At 38.1% G+C, this 20,589-nt stretch overlaps 1 pseudogene; it reads right to left on the bottom strand.

Annotated features, from left to right (window-relative positions):
- Positions 1-9,526: 9,526 nt before the first annotated feature.
- On the bottom strand, positions 9,527-18,477 carry LOC126018584 (transmembrane protein 126A-like; annotated as a pseudogene).
- Positions 18,478-20,589: the final 2,112 nt, after the last annotated feature.

Below are 20,589 nucleotides of genomic sequence, written 5' to 3'. Positions count from 1 at the left end.
ACATTTTGTGTACAGAAACAAGTTCTTATTTGCTAGGACCCATATATTTTATAATACAGGGGCGCTTCCCACCCTGAACATGTGTCATGTGGACCCAACTTAGAATCCATGAGATTAGACAGCTGCAATAAATATGGGTATGAGGAAAGGATTTTTAAATTGTATTTTTGTGTTTCTAGGGTATATCCCTGGGTGTGGTATAGCTGGATCATATGGGAATTTAATTTCCAGTTTTCTGAGGAATCTCCATATTGTTTTCCATAAAGGTTGAACTAGATGGCATTCCCACCAGCAGTGACATTTATAACCTCTAGATGGACTCCTCCAGGTTTTTTAGTTTGTTTGTTGTTTTTAGTTTTTTCTTTTTCTTTCTTTTTTTTAATTATTTTTTTTATTATTTTAATTATGATAACAAAGATGCAAAGAAAGAGGACAGGGTAAAGTTACAGTAGAAGCCCAATCACCCATAAACAGGATTCTCAGTAGTCCCATCGATGATATCCCAGCCTTGAACTTTCAGCCAAAGAACATTAAGAAAAACAAAACTGAACCCATGTACAATACAATTACTTTGTCCCTCAAATCCCCAGTTGTAGTACATATTGTTTCTTAGCAGCACACCATATAATCTAAAGATATTAGACTTATGTAACTCTTTAAACATTGAGGGCAAAGTACATTTATCTAGTTCCATGCACATGCTTACTAGTTTAAGTTAACCTTAAAAGTTTTAATGGGTTGTTTTTCTTAAGGATTGGAGTCAAGGGAACATAGTAAAAAACGATATTAAAGTGGCATTTGTTTGCATAGGCCCACCAAAACATATGGGACATGGAAAGACAAATTATGGTCTAAATACATGGAGACCCTACCCCTGAAGTTTCCTGGCACAGGACTGACTCTAGGCTCCAGGCAAACTAGTTTGTCCAATTCAAGTCATCGTCTGTAGTGGCAATACACCTCCATTCCTCACACAGTCTCTGTTGTTGGTATCATGCTTCTGTATTAAAGATCCTGGAGTCTGCATATCCCATATTGCAGTCAGGATGGTGCAGAGCATCCTCTCGTTTCACCTCACACTTAAGGGGCAATAGAGAGAACCATGTCCTGTAGAGCAAGTCATTGTTGTTGTCATGTCTTCTCGCAGGTCATTGTTGTTGTCACGTCTTCTCAGTATAAACGGAAGTGTCTTTTTAGGAGGTCGATGTCACACCCTTGGTAGTGTCTTTCCTGGTAGAGGACTGCTTCCAACTGTTGCTATAAAAGACCTTGGATGTTTCGTAGATAGCTTGACTGGGTCCAGCGTGAATGGAGAATGCCCATTCATCTGAGGCCTGTGCCAGGTCATTATATCAATATTCAGGGTGTAAGGTACATTGTAATGAGATTTATTAGATAATAACTAATCTGTATGTATAGTGTTTTCCCATTTTAATGTGTCTATGCAAACAAGGATCAATGCCATGAAGTGTTATTGGTGCTTCTGGAGGCAATAGGAACAAGACCAGCAATTTCCATGACATAGTTCAATCATAGGCATCAAACTGAGGGACAGTTCCACCAACAATCCTTACTGAACAGCTTACAAAGAAAAGACAAGATGAAAAGTGGATAGAAACATCATGGTAGAAGAATATATAGAGAGTTACAGCAGTTAAAAAAAATAATCATAAAATATTCAAAAGATATATGTGTTCAATATGTGTTCGATTTGTGTCCTTCTAAATAGTTCTGGGATTTGTAAGATCTACTGTATGTCTTTGGTCAGAGATTAAAGCTGTGTGTTACTGAAGTTAAGAAGGGTAAATCTGGGGTACTGATGGTTGGGAGGAGCATATGATCAATGTAGACTGGTATGAAATTGCCAGTGACAGCCTGAGTATAGCTGAGCAATTATCTGCCACCCCCCAGATCAAACGCCACCCCCTAAGCCAACCTCTGGAGCCGGCCTGGGAGTGGGAAAAACCCAGGGTGCCCCATCAGCTCCTCCCAGAAACCCACCTGGAGATCCGGAGGAAAGGGGGAGGGGGGGGTCGGGTGACCCAGGTCCGGGCCCCCCACCCTAGGCCAGGCCAAAAGGCCGCTGGCACATGCGGAGGTCTGCCAGCTGCCCGCCCGTGCTGCTAAAAATCCTGCTCCAGGAAGGGAGAGAGACCCTCCCAAGCCCGAAGGACAGGGATTTAAGCCCAACCTAGGCCGGTCCCCAGACCCGGCCTGGGAGTGGGGAAAACCCAGGGTGCCCCATCAGCTCCTCCCAGAAACCCACCTGGAGATCCGGAGGAAAGGGGGAGAGGGGGGTCGGGTGACCCAGGTCCGGGCCCCCCACCCTAGGCCAGGCCAAAAGGCCGCTGGCACATGCGGAGGTCTGCCAGCTGCCCGCCCGTGCTGCTAAAAATCCTGCTCCAGGAAGGGCTTTTCTTTTTCTTTCAAACAGAACCACATAACTTGTCATCTTGTTCTACCTCATAAATTGAGGGGGAAAAAATGGATGGTACCAGAACCAAATAGTCATATGAACATTGAGTAGAAACAAAAAAGGATCAGAATTAAACACCAAACCCAAAGTCAAAGACAACAGAATCGATAGCCAATATTCAACAAGTTAGACAAAGAGGGGATCAGTTATACTAGCAGTCCAGTGGGGCAAAGGAGGGGAATACTGGGAACTGGGGTGGAGGGAGGACAACATTGGTGGTGGGAATACCTTTGATTCTATGTCACTATGTACTTCAAATATTACTGTGAAAGATCTGTAATTCACATTGATCACAATAAAAAATATTTAAAAAACTAAAATAAAATAAAAACTATGTGCATCTTATGGTCAGATGCATCTTATAGAACAAAAAATATGGTAGATTAAGAATTCTCTCTTTTCTTTTTTAAAGGTGGGTGCTAATGTGATGGCCTTTTTTCCAGATCAGTTTTTATTGAAATATTATAGTTTACAATTCTATTGAAATCATTGTTTTACAGTTTCAGTGCTGCTCTCAATAATAGTGAATCCCTTCATCATTGTCCCAAGCCCTTCAAACCTTCAATCCTCTCCCATCAGCACACACACACACATACACACCACACACACACACACACACCACACAAACACACACACAGCTTCCTCAGTTCGCCATTCTATAGATCATGTCTCAGAATTAGTTCCTATAGGAAACTGTTTAATATAACATTTCTTTGTTTCTTTATACTAAGATTGAGAGCACAACTGGTATTTGTATTTTTCTTTCTGACTCACTTTACTTAGTACAAGACCCTCCAATTCCATCCCAGTTGCAACAAACTTCAAGATTTTATCTTTCCTCATATCTGAGTATTATTCTATTGTCTATATGTACATGTGCATACATAAATATATATCACAATTTTTATCATTCATCTTTTGATGGGCACTTGATTGTTTTCAAATCTTGGCTATTGAAAATAATGCTGTCTGGGGCTGGAGAGATAGCATGGAGGTAAGGCGTTTGCCTTTCATGCAGGAGGTCATCGGTTCGAATCCCGGCATCCCATATGGTCCTCCCGTGCCTGCCAGGAGCAATTTCTGAGCCTGGAGCCAGGAATAACCCCTGAGCACTGCCGGGTGTGACCAAAAACCACAAAAAAAAAAAAAAAGAAAAGAAAAGAAAAGAAAAGAAAAGAAAAGAAAATAATGCAGTGATGGACATGGGTGCATATGTTCTTACTTATTAATTTTTTATGTTCTTAGGGAGAGATACCCAAGAGTAGAATCTCTGAATCATATGGAAGTTCCACTCATAATTTTTTGAGAAATTTCCAAACCATTTTCTAAAGAGGCTGAACTAGGCAACAGTCCCACCAGTCATGCATGAATAAGTTCCTTTTATTTTTACCACAACATCTTTGACACTTTCCAGGCTTTTTAATATAGACTACAAACAATGATTTGTCATTTTGATTTGCATTTCCCTGATAATAAATGATGACAAACATTTTTCTATGTCTTCCTTGAACAACTATCTGTTCATATCCTTTGGCTTTTTTAGATAGAGCTGCTTGCTTTTTGTTATTGTTATTGAACTTTGAAAGTTACATATATCTTGACATTATCCCTTTAGTTTAGTATAATGTAAAATATTTCTGCCTTATCTGTGGGGTGTATTTATTCCAACCTCATTTATTTCACAGCACAGAAGCTTTTTAGTCTGTTGTAGTACCATTTGTTTACTTCTGCTTTTGTTTTCTTTGCTAATCAGTTATTTTATTGAAGATTCCTCTGAAGTCAAGACTGTGGGAGTCCTGTCTATGTTTTTCTCAATGAATATTATAGAAATGGTTTTATAACAAGTCCTTTCATTAATTTTTAATAAAGCAATATTTATAAAGGCAAAAACTTCCATTGTGCTTGCTATGATGAATACTAGAAGATACCTACTTTAGTATTATTACAGATTGTTACCAGGTGAAAAAGAGAAGACAGAGATATCTATATGAGCTCTAAATTTCTCAGCAAGAAAAATTAAATGCACAATTAGAAAGGTAAGAGAAAGACTTGCAGAGAGCATATACTAACAAAGATAGGTTAAATAAAAGAAAAAGAAAAGAGTTACTACTTTATAATGCAATCAACTCTCCAAATATACAGGTATTTGGTAAGATGGTCTGGAGATTTTTTTTCTAGGACCATAAAAGCAATTGCTTGATTAAAAAAATACTTGCTATATGGGACCAGATTAAAGTGTAGTGGGTATGAAGCTTGCTTTGAACAACCAACCTCGGCTCAATCCCTGACACCTCATTTGATCCAATGAGTCCCCACTAAGAGTAATCCCTGAATATAAAACCAAGAGTAAGTCCTAAGCAACAACAAGTATTGCCCAGAATTCCTCCCCAAATTTTTTAATGTAATAATGAGGAACTGAAATTATTTTTGATAAGAACCTTTGATAAGGAGATAGAAATAATCACATGAAATAAATTGACCCACAAAAGCTTTAAATATTTTATTTGGCTTTATACACTAACCATAGCTTATGCATTTACATTTTTTTTTGTTTTTTTGGGCCACACCAGGTGACACTCAGGGGTTACTCCTGGCTATGCACTCAGAAATAACTTCTGGCTTAGGGCCCCATATGGGACGCTGGGATCTGAGGTCCGTCCTGGATCAGCCACGTGCAAGGCAAATGGCCTACCACTGCACTATCGCTCCAGCCCCAGTTTATGCATTTAAATTGTTTTATTCATTTTTGTTGTTGTAACATAAATTATAATACTGCTAATGGTAGTTTGATGCATACATCACTCTTATGTAGAATGTTCAATTATTTAAGTCAAGTAATATACTGCTAAAGACAATCAACCATTAGTGGATATCATCTATTACAAAAATTTGCATTATCTTCCTGACGACTGACAAGTAGGTCAATTAAACTAATTCTTAATTACCCAGAAAGGATGTGACCACTTATCATCTGCCAAGGGAACTGGAAATCAAAAATGACCCCTTCTTTCTATAGAGTAAGGAGCACAATCAAGTGCATAGGTTGAAGTTCAAAATAAATGTTGAAATGCCAAACAGGAATAAGGAAACGGTGTCAGATACACAAAAAATAGAAAACAAAAAACACGAGTTATTTTGAAAAGGGAAATAATCCTAAAGTTAGCTCCCATTAAGGAAGAATTCTAATATATGTTGAACTTCAAATGACTGGTGAGAAGTAATGGACTATCTGATGTGTAAACTGGTTTTTCATCTTCATTGATAAAATGGTATGGCTGGTCAGGATAACTTACAGACAGGCATAGGAGAGGAAGTGACTGGAAAAGCAAATATGTTGATGGTTTTATGCCAGGATAATGAACTTTAATATATGATAATCACAATAATATTTATGATGTATTGAGCACAAAAATTTTCACTGTGTAGCTGGAATCCTCACATATCCTCTTTCACACAGTTAAGTGAATTCTGTATGTTAGATTTTTTTTTTTTTTTTTTGGTTTTTGGGCCACACCCGGTAGTGCTCAGGGGTTACTCCTGGCTGTCTGCTCAGAAATAGCTCCTGGCAGGCACGGGGGACCATATGGGACATCAGGATTCGAACCAACCACCTTTGGTCCTGGATCAGCTGCTTGCAAGGCAAACACCGCTGTGCTATCTCTCCGGGCCCTGTATGTTAGAATTTTAATTCAAATCCATAGCTCTCTAAATACAAAACCAATAGCCTAGACAAGTAAGGTTCATACCTATATCCTGGTTGTGGAGATAGTTGAGAATAGTGAATGCCTTTAGAGGGAAATATATATGATCTATTTTTTGGATGATAATAATTTTTGGAGAGGTGAGAAACTTCAAGTGGAAAGGTTAATTAGAAAGTTATTTGTTCTGGACTGGAAGGATAGTAAATAAAGTAAGACATTTGCCTACCTGGGTTCCCATATTTAATCCCTGGCATTATGTATATGGTTTCTTGAGACATGCATGCTAGGAATGATGCTTAAGCACAGAGCTAGGAGAAAACCCCTGAGCACCCTTGAGTGTGACCTCACACACCGAAAAGGAAAGAAGAGTTCAGGTAACAAAGGACCTGAATAAACTCAATAACAATAAAATGGGGGCAAATAAAGATATTTAAAAGGTAAAATTAAGGTAATTCAATTACAAGTTTTCTAAACTGCATATCAAATTAATATATTAGTTATTTAAAGCAGCCTTTTATCAGACATGTTATCAGTTTCTGTGGTTCATGAGTATTTTCACAGCTGAGTTAGGGTCTTTACTTGTGGTCTCTCAAGACAATAGCCAAGGTACTAGTGGGGATATAGTCTGATCTAGAGGCTAAGATTCTAATTCCAAGGTCACTTAGATTACTACAGAATTAATTTCACTATAAATAATGTGAATGTGTCCCTCATCTTCTTGATAGCTGACAGTTGGAAACCCTTCTTACTTAAATACTCTAATTTACTCCCAGGTCCTTGCCATCTGCTCCCTCCTTTCAAAACATTGTAGCTTACTTTTTCCAGGACAGAACAGAATCTTTCAAATTCAGAGATAGAGAAAGGCTAAAGACTTCTTATAAGGATTAAACTTTTCTCATTTTCCACATTTTGATGAGTTCAAAATCAGCTGATTTGTGACCTTACTCTGAAAAGACCCTTATATTATTAATAGAACATAATCACTGGAGGAACACTTAAAAGGGATTATAAAGATTAATCTTAAATCAGAGGTAGGAGTTCTAGGGAGTTTGCCTCTTCTTTCACATCTGTTTTGACACAGAGGAGAGTTCACTCAGTATTTTTATTTTGATCAAATAAAAGGATAGTGATATAATTACTGAAATAGGGACATGGAAAAAGAGAGGTTTCATAAGAAAAATTATGAATCATATTTGTAGTTGTTGATCTTTTACTTTTTAGTTTTATTTTTGCAGGGGGAGGCACACCCAGCGATGGTCAGGGGTTAATTCTAGCTCTACCCTCAGGTATCACTCCTAGCAGTACTCTAAGGACAATATGGGATCCTACGAACTGAACCTGGTTTAGCAACTGTCTTACCCATTGCATTGTCACTCCATCCTGAAATAATTCATCCTAAGGAATTAGTGGTAAACTGCCCCAGATTTTCAGTGTTATCTACTCTTTATATGATTGATGTGAAAAGGTTATTTTTTAAATCCAGAAGTTATTCTAGATAACTTTAAATGTTCAAATGATCGTGAACTTTAGAAACAATTAACCAGTTGAGTATGTTTGAGATTCATGTCTTCTTTTTACCCCAGTAAATAGTCAGATTTATTTTTTGAGTTGTTTTGATAAGTGCTCCTTTCAGGCCATGTTATTTCTGAGAAATAGCCAAACATCTTTTTCTCTCCATGAATGTTTATCTTAAAATATATCCAGCAATAACTGAATGGGTTGTTAAGAAACAGATAAATGAAATATCCAAATAACTAAGGAAATATTAGGATTAGTGGTATATAAATTAGAGTAAATAGTTTAAACTATGTGAATTATCCCATGGCCATTGGGGTCAGTGAAGATCATATGACTCCTGATACAAATAATATACAGGATATTGTTACTTGGCATGGTATAGAAAATAAATAGGGAATTGGAGAGATAAAACAGTAAGTATTGTGTTTGCCTTGCACACCATTGACCCAGGATTGATCCTCAAAAAAGGAAATAAATAAATATTTACAAGATATTTTCCTATTGCCAACCCCTGTTCTAGAACTTTAAAATATGCTATCTCATTTCTAACTCTGAAATGGAAAAAATATTAGTCTTATTTTGAATAAATAAAGTAGTTGATGCTAAATTAAACATTTTATCCAAGACAAAAGTGGAAATTGCCAGATTACAGACCCATATTTGGAATAGTTTTCAGGTTTTATTCGTTTTGTTATTCAACATTCTTCAGTTCTCAGATTAGTAGAAACTTCTAAGAGGCCTTCCATGATGATCTTCCACAATCATGCTTCCTACATGTTCTCATTGCTATATTTTGTCATATAGCCAAGAGTTCAGGTAGCCTTGGCAACTCTTGGCAGAATAGAGGATCCACACCATTTTTATACATTCTAATAATCAAGCTAGCAAACATTTTTACACAAATGATGTTGCAGTTAAAATTGATGCATACTTACACAAAACTCTTACACAAACTAAGTTACAGTCCAAGCTAATGTTGTTGGCTTTGAGGAATAGTGTTCTACACTTAATCTATATAGCTGCAGCTGCTATATGTGCTCTTGTTATTGGGGGCACCTCTATGTCTGTACATCCTTGTCAGCTGGATTTTACTCCCCAGTTTTTACTTTTAGTTTCCCTCACAGCAGCTGCAGCAGCAGCGATGGTGGTGGTGGTGGTGGTGCTGCTGCTGCTGCTGCTGATGGTGGTGGTGGTGGTGGTGGTGGTGGTGGTGGTGGTGGTGGTGGTGGTGGTGGTGGTGGTGGTGGTGGTGGTTTAAGTAGTAGTAGTAGCAGCTGCAGCAGCAGCATGCTACTCTATTTTATTTTGAAGTATCACAAAGTATATTTTTACTTAAATACCATGGTTACAAGGTTGTTTATGAGTTTTTTCACTGATAAAGTTGTTCATGATTGAGTTACAGTCATACAATGTATAATAACCTTCACCAGTGTGCATTTCCCACCAACAATGTCAACAGTTTCCCTCTCACCCTTCCTGATATCCTCTGTTATTCTATTTTTTCCCACTGGATTGCAAATGCCTATTGGCATTATACACAGACCATAAAATTATCCATGAACCTATGATTTCCCAAGTCTATCACAGTACCTATCTGGAAGATGGCCAATACTGAAAAACTGCTGAGGGAAGGAAAAAGGAAAGGAAGGAAATGGATGGAGGGCTGAAGGAAGGAAGGGGAGGAAAGGGAGTGATAGAAGTCTCCACTAGGACTTCATAATGATGAGTGCAATCTAGAAATCCTAATAGTAAGACTGAACTTGGAAATAGCTAAAGTCTCTCTTTTTTTTTTTTTTACAATTTAATATTTTTTTGTATTCTTGTTTAACAATCATTGAATTTTTTGACAAGGTTCAAATAACTGAATAGGCTTTATAAGTAATTTATATTATCTACACTCAGGATAGGCCATAAACACAGACTGGAGCAACATGAGAAATAGCATTTTCCTAAAGACAGGCTTGCAAATCTGAATCCAGTAAATTAGAATTTTTTTTCTCAAGTAACAGAACTGAGCTATCCCTGGCTGCTCTACTGAGACGAAATGAGGTATATCTGACTATACCCCTCCAAAGGTATAGTCAAGAAAACAGGGTACAGACCACCCAAAATAAGACCAAACAGCCCTTATGGGTATTATGATACAGATTTCACAATTCAAATACCCTGCATTTAAAAATAAATTTATAAAGCCTTTGTAAGACAAACCTGATGTAAAAAATGGGACCATTGCCTTTGATATGCTAAAAATTATACATCCTCCCTCGAGTCACATTTAAGATGCATTGAAAGAGACTATTTGCTATTAAGCCACTGAGAGCAGCTTGAATTCCAATATATGTGGATCCATATTCAAATAGGTTCCTGCAAGCAGGCAAGCTGGTCGAGCCACTGAGTGGAGGGGGAAATGCAGAGGTAGTAGCAAGCTGTGGGAGAACCTAAGGATCAAGATGGAGAAGCATGAAGCAGACACTGTTGCCAAGAAAAACCTGATGATGTTTAATATTATAACCAGAAAAATTAACCAACTTCCAGAAGCAAAATGGAAATGGCTAAAGCCTCTTAACAGGTGAGCCATCTGTCTCCTCAAGAAAAAAAGATCACAATCTTACTAATCTTGTGGTCTGAGGGGCTGTGCTATCTGTAAATAACAAATCTGTTGTTTCAAAGCCATGGACAAGATAACCAATCTCCAGATCTTTTGTGGAAATAATTCTGATCCCTACCGTTTTTGTTGTTTTTTTTGTTTTTTTTTTTTAAGGTTTTTGGGCCATACCAGATGATGTTCAGGGGTTACTCCTGGCTATGCACTCAGAAATAGCTCCTGGCTTGGGAAACCATATGGGATGCCGGGAGATAGAACTGAGGTTTGTCCTAGGTTAGCACACACAAGGTAAATGCACTACCACTTGCACCACTGTTCCAGCCCCCTGATCTGTACTTTTTTTAAAATGTCATATAACTAGAAGATTTTATTGAGCCATAGTTGACATATAACATTGCATCAATTTAAGAAGTCCAATATGTGGATTTAATATACTTATGCATTGTAATATGATGAAAAAAGCATCAACTAACACCTTAGTAACTTCTCCTTCTGCCCTCACCTCTGGAGTGAGAACATTCGAGGTCTAATTTGTGAACAAATTTTAAGTATATGGATTCATATTATTGGCCCTAATCACTATACTGTGCATTAAAATTTCAGAACTTATTTACTCCTCTTCTAACAGTGTGTGGTCTTTTGTAGCAGATTGTCTTCTATCCCCCTAAGTCCTTCTACCATTAAGCACCATTCTGCTCTGTATAGAGATCAGTTTTGCCACTTTTTATTTGCTCTCTCATTGCTATGCCCATTTCCATTTTGCCACCTTCAGCTCCTAGAAGGTCAGTAGAATTTTTCATTCACTTTTTTTTGGGGGGTCACACCTGGCAGCACTCAGGGGTTACTCCTGGCTCTATGCTCAGAAATTGCCCTTGGCAGGCACAGGGGACCATATGGGATGCCGGGATTCGAACCACCGACCTTCTGCATGAAAGGCGTTTGCCTTACCTCCATGCTATCTCTCCGGCTCCGAAATTTTTATTCACTTTTATACTTTTTATTCTTCTAGTAGAATTTGAAGACCAGCCTGGCAAAGAACAAAATCTCACAAACAAGCAAATTTCATAATTATAGTATCAACCCATCTGCACTTTTATGGCTCATGCTGATAAAAGGGGATACTTTATATTTCCCACATTTCTTATAATACTAAAACCAAGTCAGAAGTAAAAAAAAAAAAAAAAAAAAAAAAAAAAGGAAATTAGATAGAAGTAACCACAGGAAAGAGAGATGCATATAAACACAAGCAGCCCTATTCATTTGAGATGCAAAAATCCATTATCAGGAGCAAATCTCCTTGGACAGCCTTGTGGATCCTGCATAATTCACCAAGTCCAATTGTACTTAGGAAGTGATGGTTAAATATTGAAAATCTGATTGGAAGTTGGAGGTGGCTTCCTGCTCTTTCCTGTAATTGCCTTGTCTGATTTTTCTCATGAACAATGCATCACTGGGATTCTTGACTATGATAGAGTGCGTCCTCCTGAGAGCAATGCCCTGAGGCTAGGATGGCAACTCCATAGGAGTTATCTGAGGGGGACTTCATCTATCTCCTCTGCACCTGGCATCCCCTTTTCTCTTGTCAAACCCCAAGGTGTTGTATGGGACTTCTGAGCCTGGTTTCCTCCCACCTTCCTCCTGCTTCACCATAACCACCTCTTTGTGCATTACAGCAGCCTAATGAGTTTAAGAGACAGAGCCAGCTCAGGTTTCTTATTACGGTCACATTCTATTTTCTTCAAATATAAACCCTGCTCAGAACAAAAGTGGGGCCTTCTGGGCACAGCCTTTGTTGTAGATTTTAATCATAACATTTTGGTGGGACCCAGAAAATTACAATGATTACTCTCAAACAATTTGTGATATACATGCTTTGCAGATGAGGTAACTGCAGATTTCTGTTGTACTTTTTGCTCCATTGCTTCACGCAGTGGTGTTGACTATGACAGTACACTCTACAAATGTGAACAGATGTATTTCCCATGACCTTCACGCTGACAAATAGAGTCGTTTCATGTACTTCCCACTTCACATTTTGGAGAGCTTCAAAATGCAATCTTCTATGGTCTTCCAATATTTCTGTTTTCAGCGCTTTCAACCATTTTAGATATCTCAGAAATGTCACAGGCTAATGAGATCTTAGATCAAGAAAAAAAATATGTTCATAGATGCCAACTTTTTAAATAAACATGTATTAAACATTTCTTGTTTCCCTTTAGCTTAATTTTGCATTAACTGGCTAAGATGATAGAAAAGATTTTGAAGTATAAAAATTTAAGGGAAAAAACACCTAAATTCAGGTTATGTAGGAATATGCATGGAAAAATCTAACAAGGAAAATTCAGAAAAAATCATGAAATCATCATAAGGACACATGCAGAATTTATCTTTAATGATTTGGTGGATATAAATCTATTAAAAAGCATTCTACTTTGGATGTCATAATTGTTTCACTTCCCTTTTGGGTGTCCTCCTAGAGTCTGAGGAATGCCTGGGAATGCATCTTACTTATGCCTATAGATTTTCCCAGTAGATCCTTTCTCATATGGTATTCATGCATGAGGTAACTTGACTTGGATCAGACTGCTTTCATAATGGAACTTGAAAAAAAATCATAATTTGATGTGACCTCATTTCTTTAGGTTTGTATTTGCTTTTTTTGTCACTGGTACCATATCCCAGAGAGTTGTTTTCCTTTAAGTATTTTAAAGATTCTGTTCTAATTGCAAGGTGTTTTTTAAATTATCTCATGTATGTGGTATGAAATAGGGGTCTACTTGCAAATTTTGCATATGGCTCTCCAATTTTCCCATCACCATTTGTTAAAGAGGTTTTCCTTGTTTTATACTATGCATCTAATTTCTTGTTGATGACCATTTATAAATATTAATATAATATAATAATATAAATCTGACCATTTATATCTCAGCTCTCAATTCTATTCCATTGGTCTTAGTGTCTGGCATTATACCAGCACCACACAGCTTGGTTACTATAACTTCATAACAAACTGGAAGTTCAGGCAATACAATGCCTACATCTTGTTTTACTCAGAATTGCTTTAGTTATTTGAGAGTATTATGATTCTATATAAACCTTAACAGCATTTATGTTAATCCTTAAAGTCATTACAATTTAATAAGGATGGCATTGAATATAACCTTTGGGTATAATTCTTGGGGTAGTATTATGATTCTGATATTAATTCTTCCAATCATGAGCAAGGAATATCTTTCTATTTCCTTATAGCTACTTTATTTTTATTTGAAGGATCTGGAGGCACACCTAGTGGTGCTCATATGCTACTCCTGGCTCAGTGCTCAGGAGTCACTTCTGGAGATACTCAGGGAACTATATACACTGTTGGCGCTTGAATTGGTATCAGCTCTCTATTAGAAAAGTACTTTAATTCCTAAACCTTCTCTCTCTGGGTCTTTATTTCTTTTAATAGTGACTTATACTTATATACCTATACATATACTCATATGGTTAAGGCTCTCACATCTTTTATTAATTTTCATAGGTACTTGAGGTTATAGGACACTATTTTTTTTTTCATTTTGAGCCACACCTAGTACGCTCAGAGGTTACTCCTAGCTATGCACTGAGAAATTGCTCCTGACTTGAGGGACCATATAGGATGCCTAGAGATCAAACCCCAGTCCGTCTTAGGTTAGCACATGCAAAGCAAATGCCCTACCGCTTGCTCTACCTTTCTGGCCCCTACTTTGTATTCTTTAGTTTTGTAGGGGACCCCTCAGGAAATTCTCTAGAAACATAATATTGATTAGGCCCTGCAGTGCTCAAGTGTCAAACTCCAGGACTAATACTGGCAGTGCTTGGAATCTCCAGAGCTACACATGGTGAAGCAAGGGGAACATGTGGTACCAGGGATCAAAGCTAGATGGCCACATGCAAGGCATGTTTCTTAACCCCTATAATACCTGTCTGACACTGTTAGGGTACTATTTTATTCTGTTCTGTTTTGTTTGCGGCTTCGGGGCCATAACATGCAGAACTCAGGAGCTATTTCTCATTCTGTGTTCAGACTCCTTGGCCGTAATCAAGGGTACAGTGAATTTAAACTGGGGTCACATCTATGCATGTTAAGTACCTTATCTCCTGTATTATCTCTCCAGCATAGGATTCTATTTTAAATGGCATTTTTTTATTTCTTTCCCTTCTAATTAGTTATTTATATATAGAAATACAACAGACTTTTATATAGTATTCATTTTGTATCCTTCTATTTTGTTGTATTGATTTATTGTTTCTCAGAATTTTTTGTGGAGTATTCAGAGTCTTTACTGTCTATTGTCATGTCACCTGCAAATGATAATAGTTTAACTTTTTTTCCAATTTGGATGTATTAATTTTTTTTCCATGGTTACTCTGGTGAGGACTATTAAAACCATGTTGAATAACTGTGGAAAGAAACCTTATTTTGTGGCTGGCCTGAGAGGTGAAAGGTTTTTTTATTTTCCACCACTGAATGGGATGTTAACAATAATTTTTGCTGTATGTGACTATTAATATCTTCTTTTTTTTTTTTTTTTTTGGTTTTTGGGCCACACCTGGCAGTGCTCAGTGGTTACTCCTGGCTGTCTGCTCAGAAATAACTCCTGGCAGGCACGGCACGGGGGACCATATGAGACACTGGGATTCAAACCAACCACCTTAGGTCCTGGATCGGCTGCTTGCAAGGCAAACACCGCTGTGCTATTTCTCCGGGTCCTATTAATATCTTCTATACCTATTTTGTTCAGAATTTTTATCATAAATGAATACTGAACAATATCAATAGCTACTTCTGCACCAAGAGGAAATTGGGTTAAAATATTACACCTATTCAATAAAAAATGTATTTGTATACTATACACCAGATGAAGACTAACATCCAATATACATAAATCACTCACAAGGATTAACAACAAATAAACAAATAAGCCCATACAAAAGTAGGAAGAAGGAATTAATAGACACTTCTGGAAGAAGACATATGGGTGGCAGAAGGCATTTGATAAAGTGTTCATAATTATTTATTATCAGGAAAATTAAAATCAAATGACAATAAGAAATCACATACCCTACCAGTGATAACTGTCTATAGAAAGGGGAAAAAACCAGAAGCAATCAGTGCCGCTAGGGGAGCAGTGTACAGAGAGCGCTCATTCAGTCTTGATGGTAATGTCACCTGGATCAGCCTCTGGACAATAGAATAAAGTTATTTTAAAAAGTTAAAAATAGAATCACCATATGATATAGCATACTACTACTTGGAATCTGTCCCAATCGCACACAGTAACATTAACTCAGAAATATTTATGCACACCTATCTTGCTGGCAACACTAAGCACAATATCCAAGAAATGGCAAGAGCCCAATTGTCCAACAACAGATGTATGGATAAAGAAATTGTGGTGTATATATGTAATACATATACACATATGTGTGTATATATACATAAATATAAAATGGAATATTGGACAAACAAAAAAGAAACAGAACAAACAGTAAAAGAAAAAGATGAAATCTTGCCTTTTGCTACATCAAGGATACAGCCAGAGGGCAACATGTTAAGCAAAATAAGCCAGAGGGAGGACATATATCAGATGATATCACTCTTATGTAAGATATAAAGAAAGAAAGCAGGGGCCGGAAAGATAGCACAGCGGTAAGGCGTTTGCCTTAGACACAGAAGGATGGTGGTTCGAATCCCAGCATCCCATATGATTACAAATATGATTGTAGTTGAGTTTCTGTCATGTAAAAAACACCCTCCCACCTTGGCCCGGAGAGATAGCATGGAGGTAAGGCATTTGTTTTGCATGCAGAAGGACGGTGGTTTGAATCCTGGCATCCCATATGGTCCCCCCGAGCCTGCCAGGAGCTATTTCTGAGCACAGAGCCAGGAGTAACCTCTGAGCATCTCCAGATGTGCCCCTCCCCAAAAAAGAAAAAAAAGTATCATAGTTCAGCAACATGGTTATAGTAGTAATGTTTTTAGATCTGACATAGTTACTGTATTACCACCAAAATACCCATGTCCTCCACCATTGTCTTTGCATTTCCAATTTAATTACTATAATTTATAACAGTAATAGTCTACTTCCATACCTAATCTCTGGTAATCACTATTCGTTCATTATCATGAACTCTTATCATATATGAACATATATGAACATATCATATATGAACTCATATCATCATTATGTCTCTTCAAATGTGTTGTTCAGCCAGAGAAATAATAAGAACACTAGGTAAGGTGCTCCCTTTTTTGCAGGCGAGTACCAGCACTTAATCTGGTCTTCTGAGCACCTCCAGGATTGATCTCTGAGCACGAAGAAAAGTGAGCCTTGAGTTAGATGTGAAAAAAAATAAAATTTTAGGAAATTTGCTAACAATATTCCTGTAATCTATAATTTGGTGCATGCACTTGAAATCATATTAAACACAAATTCTAGAAATGCTACAAAGTGTTCCCATGTACCCCTTACTCAATTTTATATATGGCAATATTTACATAAACAATATTTTCAACATTAAAAAAAAGGAAATTGAGCTCCCATACAATCCAGCTATACCACTTCTAGGGATATATCCTAGAACACAAAAATACAATACAAAAATCTCTTCCTCATACCTATATTCATTGCAGCATTATTTACAATAGCCTCTCTGGAAACAATCAAGATGCCCTTCAATAGATGAACGACTAAAGAAATTGTGGTACATTACACAATGGAATATTATGAAGTCATAAAATTTTCCTATACATGGATGTACATGGAATCAATTATGCTGAGTGAAATAAGTCAAAAGGAGAGAGGTAGATGCAGAATAGTCTCACTCATCTATGGGTTTTAAGAAAAAATAAAAGACATTTTTGCAATAATTCTCAGAGACAAAAGAGAGGAGGGCTGGAAGGTCCAGCTCATGACATGAAGCTCACCAAAAGAGTGATGAGTGCAGTTAGAAAATAACTACATGAGAACTATCATAACAATGTGAATGAATGAGGGAAGTAGAAAGCCTGTCTCGAGTATAGGCGGGGGTGGGGTGGGGAGGAGGGAGATTTGGGACATTGGTGATGGGAATGTTGCATTGCAGAAGGGGGGGTGTTCTTATTTCGAGGGGGGAGGTTGGGTTTTGGGTCACACCCGGCAGTGCTCAGGGGTTACTCCTGACTCTTCACTCAAAAATCACTCCTGGCAGGCTCGGGGGGACCATATGGGATGCCAGGATTCAAACCACCATCCTTCTGCATGCAAAACAAATGCCTTACCTCCATGCTATCTCTCCGGGCCGAGGGGGGAGGGTGTTCTTTACATGACAGAAACTCAACTACAATCATATTTGTAATCAAGGTGTTTAAATAAAGATATTAATAAAAAATAAAAAAGTTTAGTATAATAGTATCCTTAAGTACACTCCAATTGCCAGCAGCACTCAGAACTTACTCCAGATTGTGCTCAGAGATCACTCCTGGTGGGGCCAGAGAACATACGTGGTGCCAGATATTCAATCCATGTCAGGTGCATTCAAGACATGCCCTAATCACTGTACTAATTTCATGAACATGTCTGTGTTTCTTTGATGATAAAATTATTGCCACATTCAGGATATATAAGTTTTCTATCACTATTATCTTCTACCACCAAGATGCTCCCTTAGGTTTACATTAACAGTAATAGCCTACCTCCAAACATAATCTCTGGTGAACACTATCCATTCACCATCATGTCTCTTCAAATGTGTTATTGAGCCAGAGAGATAGTAAGAACACTAGGTAAGGTGTTCCCTTTTTTTCACTGAGTATGGTCTTCTAAGCAGCTCCAGGAATGATCTCTGAGCACAGAGAGCAAAAAGTGAGCCTTGAGCCAGGTGCAGGGAAAAAAAAAAGAAAAGAAAAATTATTTAAATAGAATCATGCTATTTATAACCCATTAAGATTGGATTTCTGCATATAGTGTAATTCCATTGAAATCTATCTAAATTGTTAATGTCAAATAGTAACAACTATTAATATCTAAATTGTTCCTGTTAAGTGTTAAATAATTAACCATTGCATTAACTCCATTATTTGTTGAGTGTGAGACACCAAACCCATTTACCTGCTGTTGTAGAAGTGCCCGGTTTCCAATTTTTACTATAGCGAAGAAAGCTGTCAAGTACATTCATATATGGATTTTTACATAAAGATAGATTTTTCTAAGATACATAATCTGCATGACTTAGTACCTGTCCCAGTTTTATATTATCCTACACAAATGAATTTTCTTCATTATCAAAACAGAATTAACTTAGATCTGAATTAGCAAATAGATTGTATTTCTTGAACCACCAAAAATAAAGAAAAAAAGAAAAGAAACAGAAAAGCTTCTTAAAAGAGAACTCTTAAGACCACAATTAGACTTAATGAGAAGGAATGTTGCAATTAGTATAGTCTGCCCTATGCACAAGATAAAATCATGGTAGTAGCCATATTTACTTTGCTGTTATTCCTGTACCAAAAAATATGCAAGAATTGTTTTCAGAATTAAAATTCTTTGATTCTTACACAAAAAGAACATTAATTTGAATTTATAGATATTTTTGTTTCACCCATTTCCTTCATTGATGTTGCCACAATAATGGGGGGTGTCTTTTTCTTTCTTTCTCTTTCTCTTTCTCTTTCTCTTTCTCTTTCTCTTTCTCTTCCTCTTCCTCTTTCTCTTTCTCTCCCTCCTCTCCCCTCCCCTCCTCTCCCCTCCCCTCCTCTCCCCCCCTCCTCTCCCCTTCCCTCCTCTCCCCCCTCCCCTCCCCTCCCCTCCCCTCCACTCCCCTCCACTCCCCTCCTCTCCTCTCCCCTCCCCTCCCCTCCCCTCCTCTCCTCTCCCCTCCCCTCCCCTCCTCTCCCCTCCCCTCCTCTCCCCTCCCCTCCCCTCCTCTCCCCTCCCCTTCTCTCCCCTCCCCTCCCCTCCTCTCCCCTCCCCTTCTCTCCCCTCCCCTCCCCTCCTCTCCCCTCCCCTCCCCTCCCTCCTCCCCTCCTCTCCCCTCCCCTCCCCTCCTCTCCCCTCCTCTCCCCCTCCCCTCCCCCTCCTCTCCCCTCCCCTCCCCTCCTCTCCCCTCCCCTCCCCTCCTCTCCCCTCCTCTCCTCTCCCTCACAGAGAACTGTTTACAACTGTTAGTTGTAATACTCTTTAGAGCTCATATTTAAGCTTGCACTGGGAGAGGAGAAAGCAATGGGGGAGGGTATGTTTCACATTCTATCCCAGTGCTCCCTCACTCATCTTTTCCGTTGTGATGTATACACTTTGCTGCAATGTAACCAGAAGTTACCTAAAATGCCAGAGACCACCACAAATAACAAAGTTGCCAGACATATAGACAACAGAGATCAGAGAATTACTCTCAGCACATACAAGCACCATCAGGAATTGATTTCTCAGCCTCATACTTACAAGACCAGAACTTACTCACAGAGCTATCTCTTGGGTCAGAATATAGATTTTTTTTAAGTTAAGGTATTATAGTTTACTGCACTGAAGTAATTATTTTATCATTTTATAGGGTTCTACGCCAATTACAAATATTTTAGTAAAAGAAGTAAATGTAAAAGAGAAAATAATGAACATTGAAGACACAGAAATTATACTTTCTTTTTTTTATCTTTATTTAAACACCGTGATTACAAACATGATTATAGTTGTATGATTACAGTCATGTAAAGAGCACCCCCCTTCACCGGTGCAACATTCCCACCACCAATTTCCCAGATCTCCCTCCTCCCTACCCCCCTACACCTGTACTCGAGACAGGCTTTCTACTTCCCTCATTCATTCACATTTTATGATAGTTTTCAGTGTAGTCATCTCTGCAACTGCACTCATCACTCTATGTGATGAGCTGCATGTCCTGAGCTGCATGTCCTGAGCTGCACCTACCAGCCCTCATCTCTCTTGTCTCTGAGATACTGTTAAAAATGTCCTTCATTTTTCTTAAAGCCCATAGATGAGTGAAACCATTCTGCGTCTTTCTCTCTCCCTCTGACTTACTTCACTCAGCATAGTAGATTCCATGTACATCCAAGTATTGGAAAATTTCATGACTTCATCTCTCCTGATGGCTGCATAGTATTCCTTTGTGTATATGTACCACAGTTTCTTCAGCCACTCATCTGTTGAAGGGCATCTTGGTTGTTTCCAGAGTCTGGCTATTGTAAATAGCGCTGCAATGAATATAGGAGTAAGGAAGGGATTTTTGTATTGTATTTTTGTGTTTCTTGGGTATATTCCTAGGAGTGGTAT

Source organism: Suncus etruscus, chromosome 9 (assembly GCF_024139225.1).
Source record: "Suncus etruscus isolate mSunEtr1 chromosome 9, mSunEtr1.pri.cur, whole genome shotgun sequence".
NCBI lineage: Eukaryota > Metazoa > Chordata > Mammalia > Eulipotyphla > Soricidae > Suncus > Suncus etruscus.
Note: the sequence above shows the minus strand (reverse complement) of the source record. Positions and strands in the feature narration are given on the sequence as shown.